The following is a 19,184-nucleotide window of genomic DNA, read 5'->3' on the forward strand; positions in this document are numbered from 1 at the left end:
GTGTATCTTGTCTGTCCTGTCTGAACAAGCTCCTAGCCTGTTCCTCCCGCCTTCTAGGGGCCGATTACCTAGACCCGCTCCTGTATCTTGTCTGTCCTGTCTGAACACGCTCCTAGCCTGTTCCTCCCGCCTTCTAGGGGCCGATTACCTAGACCCGCTCCTGTATCTTGTCTGTCCTGTCTGAACACGCTCCTAGCCTGTTCCTCCCGCCTTCTAGGGGCCGTTTACCTAGACCCGCTCTTGTATCTTGTCTGTCCTGTCTGAACACGCTCCTTGCCTGTTCGTTCCGCCTCTCTGGGGGCAGTATTCCCAGACCCGCTCCTGTATCCCGCTGCAGTGTCGGTCTCCTTCGTACACTCAGTTCCAGTCTGAACTCTCTCCTATCCCTTACCTGTTTTGCCTCTATGTCTGTTCCCTTCCTTTTTCTGCAGAGTCTGAACTCGTACCTAACTCCTGCCTGTTGTCTCTGTACTCCCATTTGTGAGTTTGTGGTCCACTCGCTACTTCACTGCAAGTACCCTGTGGGTGTCTGGCTCTGTCTTTCCCTTCCTGTCTGTTCCGTGTGAACAGAGTCCTGTCCTGCCCTGCTTCTGCCCGCTGCTCCGGCAGTCCTGTCCTGCCCTGCTTCTGCCCGCTGCTCCGGCAGTCCTGTCCTGCCCTGCTTCTGCCCGCTGCTCCGGCAGTCCTGTCCTGCCCTGCTTCTGCCCGCTGCTCCGGCAGTCCTGTCCTGCCCTGCTTCTGCCCGCTGCTCCGGCAGTCCTGTCCTGCCCTGCCTGTACCCCTCTGCCTGTAATGTTCCTGAGTCCCAGTGTGTACTGGGCCCTATCCTGCCTGTATTGTTCCTGAGTCCCGGTGTGTACTGGGTTCTATCCCGCCTGTGTTCCTACCTGCTAGTGCCTCCCTGTCTGCACTCTAGCTGTGCTTGCCTTTACCTCCCTGCCTGCATACCCGCCTGCCTGCATACCAGTCGTGCCTGCCTATACCCTCCAGTCTGTGTGCCAGCCTACCAGCCTGTTCCTGTATTCCCCTGTGTGGGTCAACAGCCGTGTCCGGGGTCTGTCCTGGAGTAGCACCTGGTCCCTCTGCTCGGTTCCTCCTTGGTGCACTGGCGTCGTATGCCGTCGTGCGACCCTGGTCGGATCGGGTGAATACTTAGTCACGCCCCTCCAGGCATACACTCTCCGGCACGGTCCAGTGGAATCACTACCAATCACACGCACACGCCGCTTTGCCCGGGCGTGTGCATAACAGAGAGCAAATTCCTGGCGAAATGGCAGGGCCCCTACGAAATAGATGAAAAGGTTGGTGAGGTCAACTATAAACTCCACCAGCCAGAGAGAAGGAAGCCCTACCAGGTGTACCACGTCAACTTGATTAAGCCATAGCGAGATAGGGAACCCGTGGAAGCTTCGTGTTTAGTGGCTGAGCCTGACGCTGATGTGAAAGAGGTCAAGGTGGCAGAGTCACTGTCACGTGCCCAAAAGCAACAGTGCACAGAGTTGCTACAGCGAAATAAAGACCTGTTTTCGGAGTTGCCAGGACTCACTCAGGCCATAGAGCATGAAGTACTCACAGAGCCTCATGTTCGTGTCAACCTAAAACCATATCGGAGCCCAGAGGCCTGCAGAGAGGTGATCTCGAAAGAGGTGAAGCGGATCCTGAACCTGGGAGTCATTGAGGAGTCCAAGAGTGGCTGGTCCAGTCCTATAGTCTTAGTGCCGAAACCAGATGGAGAATCACGGTTTTGCAACGACTATAGGAAGCTGAACGAGGTCTTGAAGTTCGACGCCTACCCAATGCCTAGGTTAGCTGAGCTTATTGAAAGGCTAGGACCCGCTCGGTACATCACCACCCTGGACCTCACCAAAGGATATTGGCAAATTCCCCTGCCCAAAGAAGCCAAGGAGAAGATTGCCTTCTCGATGCCAGACGGATGTTATCAATACATCAGGATGGTGTTTGGGTTGCAGGGAGCTCCGGCCACCTTCCAGAGAGCCATGGACTGGATCTTAGCACCCTGCAAAAAGTATGCAGCGGCCTACCTAGATGACATCATCATATTCAGCCAGGACTGGGAAAGTATTCTTGGAAAAGTTCAAGCCATACTTGACGCCCTAAGGAAGGCGGGCTTTACCATCAACTCGAAGAAATGTGCCATGGAGATTGAGGAAGCAAAGTATCAGGGCTACGTGGTTGGTAGAGGGGAAATAAAACCACAAATAAATAAGGTCGAGGCAATCCTGAACTGGCCACAATCCCTCTCGAAGAAGCAGGTCAGGGCATTTCTAGGCATCGTGGGCTACTATCGAAGATTTGTCCCTAACTTTGCCCTGATAGCAGATGGATCTGCTGAAAGGGACGAAGTCAGCTATGGCCAAGTGGTCCACGGAAGCTGAAGTGGCCTTCCAGGAATTGAGACTGGCCCTCTGTAAACAGCCAGTCTTGGTGGCGCTCAACTTCTCCAAAGAGTTTGTGGTTCAGATGGATGCATCGGATGTCGGGCTGGGAGCAGTCTTGTCCCAGGAGATTAACAGAGACGAACACCCTCTAATGTACCTCAGTCGGAAACTGTCCACATGCGACAAGAACTACTCTATAGTGGAAAAAGAATGTTTAGCCATCAAGTGGGCATTGGACACTCTCAGATATTGCCTGTTAGGTAGAAGGTTCAGGTTAGTGTCGGACCATGCCCCACTGCGGTGAATGCGAGAACAGAAGGGGAACAATGCCCGAGTAACTAGATGATTCCTAGCCCTACAAGATTTTAGTTTCCAGGTAGAGCATAGGCCTGGGAAACAACATGGGAATGCTGATGCCCTGTCAAGGGTCTGTTGTATGGTGGCAGAAGGTGCCAAGGCCCCCGCTTTGGGCAGAAGAGGGGTATGTAAGGTTGCTACCGGACAGGTCGTGGACGGGAGGTATGTGTCCCCGAATTACCAAGCTTCGGTGATGTAGGACCCGAAAAAGCAGGCTCCAGCACCCATAGTGCTGAGAGGGAGTTAATGGGCCCGGATTAAAGGGCCGGGTTTTACGAGCAGCTAAAAAAGCTGGGGGAGGGGATCAGCTGCTCACTTACCTCCAGTCCAGGTCTTGGAAGGCCTGATTTAAGACAGCTGCGCCTGTCTCAGTGTGTTATGCAAGGTGAGCAGACCTTGCATGTGCTGCCCAGAGTCTTCTGGAGGCACAGAAAAGCACTACATTTAAACGTCTGAAGCCGTGCTGCATATGGACTGGTTATTTTGAGTTTTATCCTGTTATACCTTTTTGTGCCAAAAAAAGCCTGTTATGTTTTGTTTTCCTGGTTGGTTTATGGACATTTAATAAACCACCAGTTTGTTTTGGAACCTGCAGGCTGCATTCCTGTGTGAAACTGCGCCTACCCAATAGCTGATCCTTCACAGCATGTACAAGGGGTACGAAGCGGAGCCGTGCATGTACAAGGCGTACGCAGCAGAGCTTTACGTGTACGAGGTGTACAGAGTGGAGCCGTGCGTGTACGAGGTGTATGAAGTGGAGCCGTGTGTTGTGGTGTTTACAAGGCGTTCTTTATATTCCATTTAAAGCCTGGCAGTTGTGTGTTGTTCCAAACTATTCACACTTGGTGGCTCACCTACTGTACTCACCCATCCCTTGTAGATTGTGAGCCCTCGCCAGCAGGGTTCTCTCTCCTCCTGTACCAGTCGGTGATTAATTTTTGTTCAAATTATTGTACTCATTGTTTGCTATGTATACCCTTTTACACATGTAAAGCACCAAGGAATTAGTGGCTCTATAATAATAAATAATAATAATTATACTCCGTTTAACCCCTTAAGGACCGAGCCACTTTGTAGGTTAGTGACCAGGCCATTTTTTTTCAATTCTGACCATTGTCACTTTATGAGGTAATAATTCTGGAACGCTTCAACGGATCCCCCTGATTCTGAGACTGTTTTTTTTTGTGACATGTACTTCACAACATTGGTAAAATTTCTTTGACATGACTTGCGTTGATTTGTGAAAAAAAAATGGAAATTTGGCGAAAATGTTGAAAATGTCACAATTTTCAAACTTTGAATTCCTATGCCTTTAAATCAGAGAGATATTTCACAAAAAATAGTTAATAAATAACATTTCCCACATGTCTACTTTATATCAGTACAAGTTTGGAACCAAATTTTTTTTTTATTAGGTAGCTATAAGGGTTAAAAGTTGACCAGCGATTTTTCATTTTTCCAACAAAATTTACAAAACCATTTTTTTAGGGACCACATCACATTTGAAGCGACTTTGAGGGGTCTATATGACAGAAAATACCCAAAAGTGACACCATTCTAAAAACTGCACCCCCCAAGGTCCTCAAAACAACATTCATGAAGTTTATAAGTCCTTCAGGGGCTTCACAGGAACTAATGGAATGTGAATGGAAAAAAATGAACATTTTATTTTTTTACCACAAAAATTTTCCTTTTGTCCAAAATTTTGCATTTTCACAAATCTAACATGAGAAAATGGACCATGCAATTTGTTGTGCAATTACTCCTGAATACGCTGGTATCTCATATGAGGTGGAAGACCATTCGACTTTTGCAACAAAAAATTGGCTGGAATCGGTAGTGGACGCCATGTTGCATTTCAAGAGCCCCTGATGTGCCTAAGCAGTGGAAACCCCCACAAGTGACCCCATTTTGGAAACTAGACACCTCATGGAATTTATCAAGATATGTGGTGAGCACCTTGAACCCACAAGTGCTTCACAGAAGTTTATGACGTTGAGCTGAGAAAATAAAAAAATCTTATTTTTACCACAAAACTTCTGTTTTATGCCCAAATTTAGCATTTTCAGAATAATAAAAAGAGAAAATGCACCATACCATTTGTTGTGCAATTTCTCCTGAATACGCTGATACCTCATATGTGGTGGAAAGCTAGTGTTTGGGGGCTCGGAAGGAAAGGAACACCATTCGACTTTTGGAATGCAAAATTGGCTGGAATCGTTATTGGAGGATGAGGTTGCTTTATTATTTTTCTTTTATTGCAGGAGATCGTTGGCTTCAGCTGGAATGGGCGTGATGGTAAGTATGGTTTAATTTAGAACAATAAAGAATTGTGTCTTTATTTCAATTAAAGGACTTTATTCTGGGTGTTTGTGTTTTTTTTTTAACTTTGACTATGGGGTTAGTAATGGGGGTGTCTTATAGACGCCTCTCCATTACTAACCTGGGCTTGATGTCAGCTGGCATTATAAGCTGACATCAACCCCAACCCTATTACCCCCTGCCACCGCACCAGGGCAGCGTGGAAGAGCGAGGCTAAGTGCCAGAATTGGCGCATCCTATGGATGCGCCATTTCTGGGGCGGCTGACGGCTGGTGTTTCTAGCCTGGGAGGGGGCCAATATTCATGGCTCCCTTCCTGGGCTATTAATATCAGCCCCCAGCTGTCTGCCTAGCCTTTTCTAGCTATTAAATTAGGGGGGACCCCACGTCATTTTTTTTTGGGGGGGTCCTCCATTTTAATAGCTAGTAAAGGCTAGGTATTCAGCTGGGGGCTGATATTAGTAGCCTGGGAAGCTCCGTGGGTATTACCCCCTTCCCAGGCTTCAAACATCTGCCCCAGCTGTCTGCTTAACCTCCGCTAGAGACTAAAATTACGGGGAACCCCACGCCAATTTTTTTTAATAATAAATCCTTTATTTTAATACTAAATGACAAGTACAGTAACCAACACTATCACTGTACTTATTATATATGTGACTGACATGTTTCTATCTATCTAATCTATGTGTGAAGCTCTATTCTGTCTGTTATAAATTGTCGGGTACCGCTGCTGAATTGCCGGCCGGCTTTTTTAAAGAGACGGTGCATGAAAACACTATTATTTTTTTTGATAAATCCTTTACACTAAATGACAATTACAGTAAGCAACACTGCCACTGTACTTCGTATATATGTGGCTGACATGTTTCTATCTATCTAATCTATGTGTGATTCTCTATTCCTTCTATTCTAAATTGTCGGGTACAGATGCTGAATTGCCAGCCGGCTTTTTTAAAGAGACGGTGCATGAAAACACTATTATTTTTTTTAATAAATCCTTTGCAGTAAATGACAAGTACAGTAAGCAACACTGTCACAGTACTTCATATATATGTGACTGACATGTTTCTATCTATCTAATCTATGTGTGAAGCTCTATTCTGTCTGTTATAAATTGTCGGGTACCGCTGCTGAATTGCCAGCCGGCTTTTTTAAAGAGACGGTGCACGAAAACACTATTATATTTTTTAATAAATCCTTTACACTAAATGACAAGTACAGTAAGCAACACTGTCACTGTACTTCATATATATGTGACTGACATGTTTCTATCTATCTAATCTATGTGTGATGCTCTATTCCTTCATGTCTAAATTGTCGGGTACCGGTGTATGCCGCTGCTGAATTGCCGGCCGGCTTTTTTAAAGAAAGCGTCTTCTGAGCAGTTTGTGAGCTTTTGGACACCTTTGAAGGTGTTTTCTATGTGTTCCTATGTGTTTTTTTTGCCTGCCATTGGTTTTAACGGTGTTCGACGGTGTTCTAAGGCAGGGTTCCCCAACTCCAGTCCTCAAGGCCCACCAACAGGTCATGTTTTCAGGATTTCCTTAGTATTACACAGGTGATAATTGCATCACCTGCACAGGCAATAATTCCATCACCTGTGCAATACTAAGGAAATCCTGAAAACATGACCTGTTGGTGGGCCTTGAGGACTGGAGTTGGGGAACCCTGTTCTAAGGTGTTCGACGAACAGTTCCTCGAACATCCCGGTGTTCGACGAACCGAACCGAACCCGAACACTACGGGGGTGGCTCAACACTAATCAGGAGTGCAGCAGGCAGAGTCTGTATCAGGAGTGCAGCAGGCAGAGTCTGTATCAGGAGTGCAGCAGGCAGAGTCTGTATCAGGAGTGCAGCAGGCAGAGTCTGTATCAGGAGTGCAGCAGGCAGAGTCTGTATCAGGAGTGCAGCAGGCAGAGTCTGTATCAGGAGTGCAGCAAGGACTAGTACGCAACCTTACACAACTTAGACTGCAGAACAGCAAGGTTCCACTAGAGCTAACTAAATAGATGGAGACCCAATCAGGATTCCCCACATTTAAAAAAAAATTAGTGGCAGACGCCAGCAAAGTGGCATCAATTTCACTACTGTAGAAATAGTGTAAATAAGACCCACGCCTCTTCCAGTACAGCCAACCACAAAGATGCAGACCTAACCAGGAGTGTTCACATTGCCCTCCCTAACACCACCGAAGTGGCAAAAATGTCATCAGACTACAAGTAGTTTAACGCAGACCCATACCTGTCCCACTACAGCCACCCCAGGAGATGCAGACTCAATCGGAAGTATTTACATGTAAAAAATAGGGCCTAAGACCACCATTTCCATGGCCAACAGATTGGAGATGGTGGAGTTCAACCTCTTAGCTTTGTCATGTGTAGGATGAAAATCTTTTACGTGACCACAACAGCGGGATTGAGGGCTGAGAGAGGGCAGAGTATGGTGAAATAGACAAACCGATAGACCATGAGTGAGGTGCAGATGTTAAGGTGGATTGAGAAACGTGTGGTGTGCTCAGAGAAACAAACACAGCAGGTATGTCCGCTTCACTTACAGCTGACGGGCTGTCACTCAGCCTAACTGCAGCGGGTATACAGCTGGTTCTGTCGGACACCTGCGTGACACAATTTGGCACGGTAACAGAGGAGGAGGAAGAAGCAGCAGAGGTGTTTGATGGGGCGGCTGATGGTTGTTTATTGAAAATCAATTTCGAGTTTATCATGTTTGTGTACCCATTTGAGGAGAATAATATCTGCACCAAATGCTCAATTTCACTACAGTATAACTATAGAAATGCATGGAGACCAAAACCTCTTCCACTACAGTCAAGCCAATGGATGGAGACCCATTTTGGATTCCCCACATTTCCAAAAATTAGCGGCAGACGCCAGCAAAAGTGTAATCAATTTCACTACAGTAGAAAGAGTGTAAATGAGACCCAGATCTCTTCCAGTACAGACAACCCAAGAGATGGAGACTTAACCAGGAGTGTTCACATTGCCATAAATGAGGGCCTAAGAAACACCACCGAAGTGGCATCAATTTCACTAGAGTATAAGTATTGCAAAGGAGGCCTAAACCAGTTCCACTACAGCCAATACAATAGATGGAGACCCAATCAGGATTCCCCACATTTAAAAAAATTGTGGCAGACGCCAGCAAAGTGGCATCAATTTCACTACTGTACAAATAGTGTAAATAAGACCCACACCTCTTCCAGTACAGCCAACCCAGGAGATGGAGACCTAACCAGGAGTGTTCACATTGCCCTAAATGTGGGCCTAACACCACCGAAGTGGCATCAATGTCATCAGACTACATGTAGTTTAACACAGACCCAAACATGTCCCACTACAGCCAACCCAATGGATGAAGACACAATCAGAATTCTCCACATTTCCCAAAATTAGGGCCTAAAACCTGCAGCAGCAGCAAGAGCAGGCACAGAAGCCATATCACAGACTGCAATTTCAAGAGATCAATACAGCACACTCAAAACAACATCGCCTACTCTGTACAGTCTGCAATTGGGGTGCAAAAGACCTTGGAGATCCATGACTTGTTCATCTTGGTGAAAGTTAGGCAGTCTACACTTTCAGGGGACAGCCAGGTACACTTATCCGTCAAGACACTACAAGCAGCACTGAAGACAGGTTCAGAGAGAATGATGGCTGCCGGGCATGATAAAACTTCTAAGGTGTGAGAGGCGAGCTCAGGCCATTCATCCATTTTTGAAGACCAAAATGTAAAAGGGTCCAAACCCTCCCTGATGGTATTGATATTGAACTCTAGATACTCTTGCACCATCCTCTCCAGTCGTTCACCACGTGTCAGACTTGTACTCTGTTGTGCAAAAAGTATGTGAAAGGATTCACAGAAATTGCTTCTGCCACTTACTATGCTGCTACTAATGTTTTGGCATTGACGAACTGACGTGCTGGAGGTTGAAAGACTACAGCTGCGATACACACTGTGTGTCTCACTGTTATCTTGGGGAAAACCTCTATTAAGGTTGCTTAAAAGCTTGTTTCGATACCCCAACATAAGCGGGTCCCTCTCCAGAGCGGGAGGCATCTGGCAAAATTGACTCTTTTAACGTGGATCTAACAGAGTGGCAATATTTAGTATTATTTTGAATCCTAACTATACGGGGATCATGTTGCAGATAGAGCATCAAAAAAGCACTCATAAGTCGGGCTCTTCCAGTAGATCCAAAGCCAGGCTGTATTGTGGGCTGCATAACGCTGATGCTTGTTTCCTCCATTCCCTCCTGCAAACCACATTCAAATGAGAGGGGGTGATTATCCTCTTCATCCTCTGAAAGCTGCTCACCCATCACCTCTTCCTCCTCCATTAGTTCCTCGGCTCTTGCACCTTCACTAACAGTTTTCCTGGTATCACCAAACCCCCTTGATCGCTATAATCCACCGTCACTTGGCATCCACCTGTGTGACGACAGTCTGGAAATTTGAGACATTGGTATCCCTTCCGCACCCTCCTCTTCTTCTGGGGCCACCACCTCCTGCCGCAGGTTATTCAAAGTTTGCTCCAGCATGTATATGACCGGAATAGTGAAGCTGATGATGGCATAGTCTGTGCTAACCAGTTTAGTAGCCATTTCAAAACCATGCAGAAGGGCGCAGAGGTCCTTAATCTGTTCCCACTGCTCAAACGTGATATGCTCCAAGTCCGTACTGCGTTGCCGCGAGCTATATGTCATGACATACTGCATCAGAGCTCGTTGCTGCTGGCATAGTCGCTGCAACATGTGCAGAGTGGAATTCCACCACGTCGGCACATCGCAGATCAACCTGTCAACTGGCACAGACAAACACCTCTGTATCGATGCAAGTCGATGACATGAGGGGTGCAAAAGGTGGAAGTGAGCACACAGCTTCTGTACTTTGTGAAGCAGCTCATCCAGGCCAGGATAGTGGCGGAGAAATCGCTGTACCACCAGGTTGAGGACGTCAGCCATGCAAGGCACGTGTGCGAGCTTGCCTCAGCCTAGGGCCGCTAACAGGTTCGCACCGTAATCGCACATGGCCTTCCCTGGCTCTAGATTCAGCGGAGACAGCCATTGCTCAAACTGAGCCTGGAGAGCTGCCCACAACTCTTCACCTGTATGCAGGGGCGGAACTACCGCCCGTGCAGCCGGTTCATTGAACGGGGGCCCCGAGGGAGAGGGGGCCCCTCCAGCCTTCAGCAGGGCCGCCATCAGGGCATGACTGCCCTGACTCTAGTATGGGGCCCGGCCGGTAGGGGCCCCCTCGGGGGCCCCCCTCTTGTGCGTCTCTCTCCTCATGGGGCCCCCGGCCCCATGCTATGCGCCGGGTCCGGGACATTTCAGCGCTGAGCTGCGCTGTTGCAGCAGCGCCTTCATGATTCCCCTGACTTCCGGTCATGTGACGGTGCCGTCACATGGCCGGAAGTCAGGAGAACCTGCTGTCAGCGATTTGGACGAGCGCCAGGATTCTGCAGGGATCGCATGGGGGTAAGTATAACAAGTTTTGTTTTTTTTTAAAATACAATTAACTAGGAGTGGAGAGATGGGAGAAGCACATGTGTATGTGTGTGTATGTGTGTGTGTGGGGGGGGGAGATGGGAGATGCACATGTGTGTGTGTGGGGGGGGAGATGGGAGATGCACATGTGTGTGTGTGGGGGGGGAGATGGGAGATGCACATGTGTGTGTGTGGGGGGGGGGAGATGGGAGATGCACATGTGTGTGGGGGGGAGATGGGAGATGCACATGTGTGTGTGGGGGGGGGGAGATGGGAGATGCACGTGTGTGGGGGGGGAGATGGGAGATGCACATGTGTGTGGGGGGGGAGATGGGAGATGCACATGTATGTGGGGGGAGAGATGGGAGATGCACATGTGTGTGGGGGGGGAGATGCACATGTGTGTAGGGGGGGAGATGGGAGATGCACATGTGTGTGTGGGGGGGATGGGAGATGCACATGTGTGTGGGGGGGGGATGGGAGATGCACATGTGGGGGGGATGGGAGATGCACATGTGGGGGGGGGGATGGGAGATGCACATGTGTGTGGGGGGGGGAGATGGGAGATGCACGTGTGTGGGGGGGGGAGATGGGAGATGCACATGTGTGGGGGAGATGGGAGATGCACATGTGTGGGGGAGAGATGGGAGATGCACATGTGTGGGGGGGGGGAGATGGGAGATGCACATGTGGGGGGAGATGAGAGAGGTGCACATGTGGTGGAGGGGGATGAGAGAGGGGCACATGTGGGTGAGGGGGATGAGAGAGGGGCACATGTGGGGGAGGGGGATGAGAGAGGGGCACATGTGGGGGAGGGGGATGAGAGGGGCACATGTGGGGGGGAGGGGGTGAGAGAGGGGCACATGGAGGGGGATGAGAGCTGCACATGGGGGGGTTTGAGAGCTGCACATGGGGGAATTGGGAGTAGGGGGATAATGAGCTGCACATAACGAATGTGGGGTGGGGGAGAGTAAATGATAAATGATGATGGGGTGGGGAGAGCACGGACATGATATAATGAATTGGGGCAGGGGGTGCATGTAAATATTGAATGCGGGGAGCAGGAAGTATAGAGTAGGGGGCGTTGCGGATGCAGGAGTGTGACTGGTAACAAATTGGCGGAAAGAGTAGAGGTTCTAATTAAATTATATATTAAGTGCCTATTTACAGTTAATGGGGGCACAGTGGTGGATTACAATTTATATTTGGAATGGTAGGTTGCCTAATAACTAACCATATATTGATGGTGGATGCACGTCTGTATTCAGCTGCGTAATGTAGAAGTTGGGGAATGTGCTCTAGATAACTGTGTTATTTTATGCAGAGACGAGTCCTGGCTGGAAGACGTGATGGCGGTCTGTGCTGGATGAAGGAGAAAAGCGAAGATGAAGGACTTCACCTAGAGACGTCACCGGTGAGTCAGTCTATTACATGTACACTGTGTATAATGTCACTGGTGATCACTGTATTACCTGTACACTGACACTATATACAGAGCTCCTGTGTATAATGTCACTGGTGATCCCTGTATTACCTGTACACTGACACTATATACAGAGCTCCTGTGTATAATGTCACTGATGATCACTGTATTACCTGTACACTATATACAGAGCTCCTGTGTATAATGTCACTGTATTACCTGTACACTGACACTATATACAGAGCTCCTGTGTATAATTTCACTGGTGATCACTGTATTACCTGGACACTTACGTTATACATACCATGTATAGAGCTCCCGTGTATAATGACACTTATGGTAATATTAGTAATGTGGTGGTAATATTAGTAATGTAGTGGTAATATGTGGTCTGGTCATGGTGTTGCAGTTTTTCTCCCTTCTGTGTGGTATTATTCGGTCACTATGTTGTGGTAATATGTGGTCTGGTCATGGTGTGGCGGTATTCCCTGTATGTGGTATTATTGGTCATTTAAAAAAAAAATGTATATGACACATTCCCTTAAAGAAAACTAAATAAAAATATATCTAAAAAGAGTATTGGATATTTTAAGAAAATTTTAATAGGTTAGAGTAGGGACCGCCCAGAAGAGTCTACCTTATCGTGGTGGCGGCTTTAAAAATCTTTTGGCCAAAACAAAAGCTGATGGCTATGTATGTGGCGCCGTCACATGGCCGAACGTCAGGAGAACCTGGTGGCAGCGACGTGGACGAGCGCCAGGATTCTGCAGGGATTGCATGGGGGTAAGTATAACAAGTTTTATTTTTTTTAAATACAATTAATTAACTAGGAGTGGGGGGAATCAGAGATGCACGGGGGGGATGAGAGATGCACATGGGGGGGGTGAGAGATGCACATGGGGGGGGTGAGAGATGCACATGGGGGGGTGAGAGATGCACATGGGGGGGTGAGAGATGCACATGGGGGGGTGAGAGATGCACATGGGGGGGTGAGAGATGCACATGGGGGGGTGAGAGATGCACATGGGGGGGATGAGAGATGCACATGGGGGGATGAGAGATGCACATGGGGGGGATGAGAGATGCACGGGGGGTGAGAGCTGCACATGGGTGGGATGAGAGCTGCACATGGGGGGGTGAGAGATGCACATGGGGGGTTATGTTTACATAACTTTGTTGCCTTATGAAGGGCAGGGGGGGCCCCCCAAAATTTCTTGCACAGGGGCCCACTACAGTCTGTGTCCGCCCCTGCCTGTATGACTGCGATTTCCAAGGCATATTAATTTGAAGACTGCCTGATTATGGTGAGCCCTGACTGCGCATTATGGAGGTGGTGTGTATTCGCTCCGCACCCTTAGAATGTGTGTCTCGTTAAGGCAGAGGTTGAGTGTGCAGGTGGAGGCCCTAGAGGAGGTGGAGGACGCAGAAGCAGCGGAGGAAGTGGGAAATGCAGAGGTTTCTTCTGCAAGCCTTGGGGATTCCAAGATTTGTGGATCAGCCCCTTCCCCCACGGCCACCAGAGTCACCCAGTGCCCAGTCAGCGAGATGTAACGCCCTTGGCTATGCTTACTCGTCCTGGTGTCTGTGGTGAAATGCACCCTGGCACACGTAGATTTAGATAAGGAAGGATGCAGTGCTCCTCGTGCTTGCATCATTCCATGTCTGTGCCGTAGGGTGAAATGTAACCTCCTCGTCTTCCTCCTCCATCTCCTCTGATGAGCTACTCCGCTGCGTGACTCTGAGTTCACACCAAGTAGGATCTTCAACCTCGTCATCATCCAATGTGTTATCCCATTCCTCGCCCTCAGAGTGACCCCTCTCCTCTTGTTGCCCTGACAGCACAGTACAATCCGCATGAGCCTCAGGTATCTGAGTCTCATTGGGATCACCTCCCTCCCCTGTGGTTAACGTCTGGTGATGAGGTTCAGGAACCTGCTCGTACCCTACTTCGTCCTGCCCCAAATCCAAGCTAAAAAAAATTTGGGCATCGGTGCAGATGCTTTCCTCCCCTTGACTCTGTGACTGTTTGGAGTACACTTCTGATGCCCATGGTGTAGAATGGGTGAATAGTTCTACAGACTCGCCCATCTGTGGTTCGCTACAGCCAGTTGTGACGAGGGGAAAACATGAGTAATTGGGGAGCCACCTCTGAGGACTGTACTGCGTGTGATGTTGAGGTTGAGGAAGAGGAGGAGACGCCACTAGAAGCAGAGCTTGCCATCCACTGGAGCACCTGCTCTTTCTGGGCCTTATCAACAAGGCGTATCGCTGTGCGGCTGCCAAAGGACTAACATAAGTTGTCAGTTGTCTTTGGATAGGACCTGTTTGTGTTGGTTCACTAGTGCTTTCACTAACATTACCACATACCCCACGTACACCTTGAACACCAAGCCTATTCCCCCTTCTACCACGCCCTTTCTTTTTCCCACTCATGTTGGTCAGATACAGTGGTAGGAGCACGCAATTAACTAAAGAAAAATATGTTTTTTTTCCTGTGCAATAGCGCAGCACACACCTGAATTTCAGCGACACTAAATGACAAGGTAAGATATGGCCTGCCGTATAACATTACTAATACACAAAAGAAATTTGTTAGTGTGCATGAGGCTGATAAAACCGACAAGATATTCTCCAAACAATTTCAAACTGAGATGTCCCCTGCTGTATTACTTTAGGAACAGAAGACTTTTTTTTTAATGTGGATGAGGCCAGTATGACATAGAATATATGCTACCAAATATTTCAAACGCAGATCTAGCCAGCTGTATATTTTTGGGTTGCTCTGCATAAGTTCTGCGTCCATCTGAATTTGACCGCCACTGACTTAGTAGCTGGCTTATAGCACTGTATGACTTTTGGCACAGGAAAAAATATTTTTTGGACTGGGCGTAGCAAGAGAAAAGTTCAACTCCACTAAAATAGTATCTGACACTAAAAAAACTTTAGTGCACACAGCTTTCAATATCCCAATAGCAGCAGAAAAAAACAGATTTTGTGTTCTGCAATAAGAAGCTCTGCAGACTGTGCAGAGCACGTTTTCAACCCCACTAAATGAAAAGGTGCACTGCGCTTGCTTGATCACATTAGCAAGTGCAAAACAAGATTGAAGGTATACTGAGACATGGAGCTCTATACCAGCGGTGCACAGCACTATTGTATGGCATGGGCCATCTGTTTCTGTCAGAATCTCAGTACTTGCACAAGAACACCAAAAATGTGCTGCACCAGCGGTTGCAGAGGTACACAGGCCAGGAATTATCTACACTATCTGACTACGATACAAGCGCCCATCTATCTAGCTAATATCTCTCATTACACAGGAGAACACTGAGCTGCGTCTGTCTCCAGCAGTGACATGGATATAATGGTGCTGAGGGAACATGGCCGCTTTTTATATTGAGAGGACATGTGATTTCTGCAGCCAATTGCAGAAGTCCTTATGTCTGGACAGTGTAGATGCTTCCTGCGCTATGATTGGCTGGCTGCGCTTTCCTCAGTTAAAGTTACCGCCCACAGGAAAAAAGAAAAAAAAGTGCGCCGCTGATCTGACCTGTTCTAAGCTCTCCACAGCACCCACTCACCAGACACATATCACCGCCCATCATACACTTGCACTATGCTAGCAAAACTGTTCAAAACGCCGTGGTTGCCCTGTATTCATGGTCCCGTGCAAATTCTTAAACTTTTCAGATTTTAAGAAAGTTTGCTCGCCTTTGTGATCACAAATCCGAATGTGCCATATTCGTGCCGAATTTGAAACTTTCGAACATTCGCCGAACAAATTCGCTCAACACTAGTGACGACCACAGTTTTACGCTGTGGCCTTTTAGTATAGTATTGTTCAGCGACCAAGTGTGAATAAGTTCAACAACACACAGCTGGCTGACTTTAAATAGAGTATATTTGGTATTCTCCACAAAATGTCTGTATTATTATGGCAGTAATATGGGATCAGGTGTGATGACCACGGTTTTAGGCTGGGGCCTTTTAGTATAGTATTGTTCAACCACCAAGTGTGAATAGGTTCAACAACACACAGCTGGCTGACTTTAAATCGAGTATATTTGGCACGCTCGACAAAATGTCTATTATTACGGCAGTAATATGGGATCAGGTGTGATGATGGAAAATTGTCTCTGCTTTACAATACAGCAATGTGAATAAAATAAAAAAAAAATGCCTGTATTCTGCTAACAAGCATATGGAGCAGCAAAATGGTGTACTGTATTGCTTTTTAAGCTACTAATCAGGATTAAGATAAAAAAAAAATTAGCCCTGGCCCCTGATATCTGGGGCCATGTCTACAGATATCTGTAACAGCAGGAGCAGACATAACGTGCAATGGACCCTATTGTGCTGTATACAGTGTCCACAAAACCTGCCTGCCTAACTCCTGCTATCACCACTGAATATATGCAGCTGGATTAGTCCTCAGAAGGACTGTTAGTTCAGATGGATCTCTATCTTGGTGTGGAATACCTATACCTAACTATTACACTGCCAATTCTGTCCTTCACACAGCAACACCTCTCCCTACTCTGCCTGTTTCCGGGTTAGACTGTGATGAGCATAGGGGCACCAGGTCTTATATATACCCTATGACGATATGCGGCCTGCCAATCACTGTAATGCCACAACCAAGATGGCAACGGCATTACAGTGAGTGGCAGACAATCCCTGCATGTTCACTGGCTCTCTTAAGAGTACCAGACATGCAGGGCAGGGACTCGAGCTCTCGCCCAAGCATCCTAAAAATACTCGCCAAGCATGTCGAGCAGTGAGATCCTCAGGCGAGTACCGAGCAGTGTCGAGCACGCTCGCTCATCACTACTTCTGATCTTTGGGCACCACCACATCCACATCCCCGTTCCTTAACGTCGCCCTTTCCCATATTAAATGCTTTATGAAAAAAAATCCCTGGCTTTATTTTTCACAAATACCCTCACAGATGTGTTATGTATAAAGTCCCTGTATGTAGCAATGTGTGGGTCATTTTTTTTAGCTTTATTAGACACGGCAACAGCAGACTCAGGAAAATTACTGGTAAATAGTTTAGTTTGCATAGCTCAGCAGGCTTTGCGCCAGTCGCACAACTGCTAGATAAATATACGCTATTTTAGCAATAGGCCAGGAATATTATTTAGCTGAAAAAATTGTTTAGTATATGCAGGTACTAAGGAATAATATTTTTCTCTAAAAGGAGCTGTTTTATCAATTATGGTACTGGATATGAAACCCTGCCTCTCTCCCTACTCCCATAATCTGTTCCTACATTATACACAATGCACAACCTACCAAAAAAGAGTGGAGTGACAGAGCCCAAAAAAGAGTCAGGTCAATATCATAATTATTCCAGATAAAAAATCAGTTTTACTGTGTATTAAAAATATGAAAAGGATGTCCCACAGACACTCCTAAATAGAGCACAACCAAAAAAATAGTAGGTCATAGGTGAAAACTACACAAAGGACAGAGAGACAACCATGTGAGTCCACAAATATGGGTACATGAAAAGAAGTGACAATATTATCAATCCAAGTATCAATAAATCCAGTTACCAAGTAATTGGACAACGTAACTTACAAGCGCAGGATACAATCATGCATATGTGTTATCCTGGCATCATAACAGTAAAGGTGCCCATAAGACATGTTTAACCTTCTCTGATGTCCAAAAATATACTGACATTGGCTGGGAAGAGAAATTGACACTGACATAAAGATGAGTCATAACATACCCATAGTGCTGTATGGACCAGTGTCTCGCTGGGACCCCGACGCGTGTTTCGCGTGAGACTCTTCGGGGGGCGTTGTGCACAACGTTGTGCCAGGATAACACATATGCATGATTGTATACTGTGCTTGTAAGTTACATTAAACAACGAAAATATCCAGATCAATATATACTAAACATCTGGATAAAGAAGAGATACCAGCTGCATATAAAAGGTAGGTGGTGACAGATAAATTAATTACCTTATCTACCCATACCTTATCCACAACTCAACTAACACTCTATTCTCCCTCTTATCACCTAGACCAGTTCACGACGGTGAAAGATACACATCTATTTGCAAGGAAACTCATTTACAAAAAATTACATTACAAAACAGCGTTGCGTGACCTATTTCCTACCAGAGAAGAAAGGGAAGCATTGGAAACCCTGGAATCTCTGGAGGCAGAAAGTAATTCAGAGGTTAGTGACTTTCCCCATAATCTATGTAACAAATCTAAGAAATTTCCAGCCCTCAGCCTATGTCCTGCCATTGAGGTATTCACTAAGTTGGTCACTTTGGACATTGAGAATCTTTCCCAATGTACGCCTTAGAAATCTAACCTAAGTAAAATGGAAAAAATGACGCTAAAATATTTACAAAAATTGAAAGATGTTATTTTTAAACCTGCGGACAAATGGGTAAACCTCGTTGTCTGGCCAGTCAGCCTTTACAAAAAGCTAGCATATAAACTTCTGAATACCCCCTATTGTTATAAAAAAACTTTCTTATAATCCCCTATCCTTTTTCCAGGATGAGTTGGTGTCTATCCTCGAAGGGGCATTCAAACAGGGTGTGATACCAAAAGAGCTGTTGGATACGGTGCGCAAACTACAGCCTCGTTTGGCCACCTTTGACTTAATTCCAAAACATCACAAAAATCCGATTGATCCGCCAGGTAGGCCAATTGTTGCCGGTAATGGCAGTTTGTGTGAAATTATATCTAGTGTAGTTGATCACTACTTGAAGCTCTTGGGCTCTGGCCTGCCCTCCTACAAGATACCACGGCCGCCCTACAAAGATTGGATCACCTCTGCCTCGGTGACCATATAGTCATGGTCACTGCAGACGTAGAGACACTTTATACGTTCATTAAACATGAAGATGGTATTAGGGTGGTTTCGTGGTATCTGACGTCAAGTGGTCTCAAGCTGTCCCTGGCCGAGCTGCTCGTGGTCCTCCTGGAATTTGTCCTTCGACATGTGTTTATTTTCAAAAAGAACATCTACTTACAACAACAGGGCTCCGATATGGGGGCCTCCTGTTCCTTCTCCTACGCCAACCTTTTTTTGGGGGTGTGGGAGCGGGATATATTCCAGGGGGATACCACTGTTGAGATGGACTTGGTCCAGGGAAGGATGAGATACATTGATGATATATGGTTTGTGTGGGAGGCTACGGCCAGAGAT

General features: G+C 46.9%; 1 protein-coding gene and 1 pseudogene across 1 annotated transcript in view; one reads left to right on the forward strand and one right to left on the reverse strand.

The window, feature by feature from the left end:
- The window catches only part of LOC141207004 (uncharacterized), an 81,814-nt pseudogene that overhangs the window by 24,769 nt on the left and 37,861 nt on the right, over nucleotides 1–19,184 (reverse strand).
- LOC141206990 (gastrula zinc finger protein XlCGF66.1-like) overlaps nucleotides 11,899–19,184 on the forward strand; it is an 82,057-nt gene continuing 74,771 nt past the window's right edge. The window contains exon 1 of the mRNA XM_073664348.1: nucleotides 11,899–11,993. The gene's annotated coding sequence lies outside the window, so the exon portion shown is untranslated. The remainder of the gene's footprint in view (nucleotides 11,994–19,184) is intronic.

The sequence above is a fragment of the Phyllobates terribilis genome, unplaced genomic scaffold (genome assembly GCF_046119375.1).
Source record: "Phyllobates terribilis strain yellow unplaced genomic scaffold, ASM4611937v1 Scaffold_156__1_contigs__length_4398808, whole genome shotgun sequence".
In the NCBI taxonomy this organism is placed as follows: domain Eukaryota; kingdom Metazoa; phylum Chordata; class Amphibia; order Anura; family Dendrobatidae; genus Phyllobates; species Phyllobates terribilis.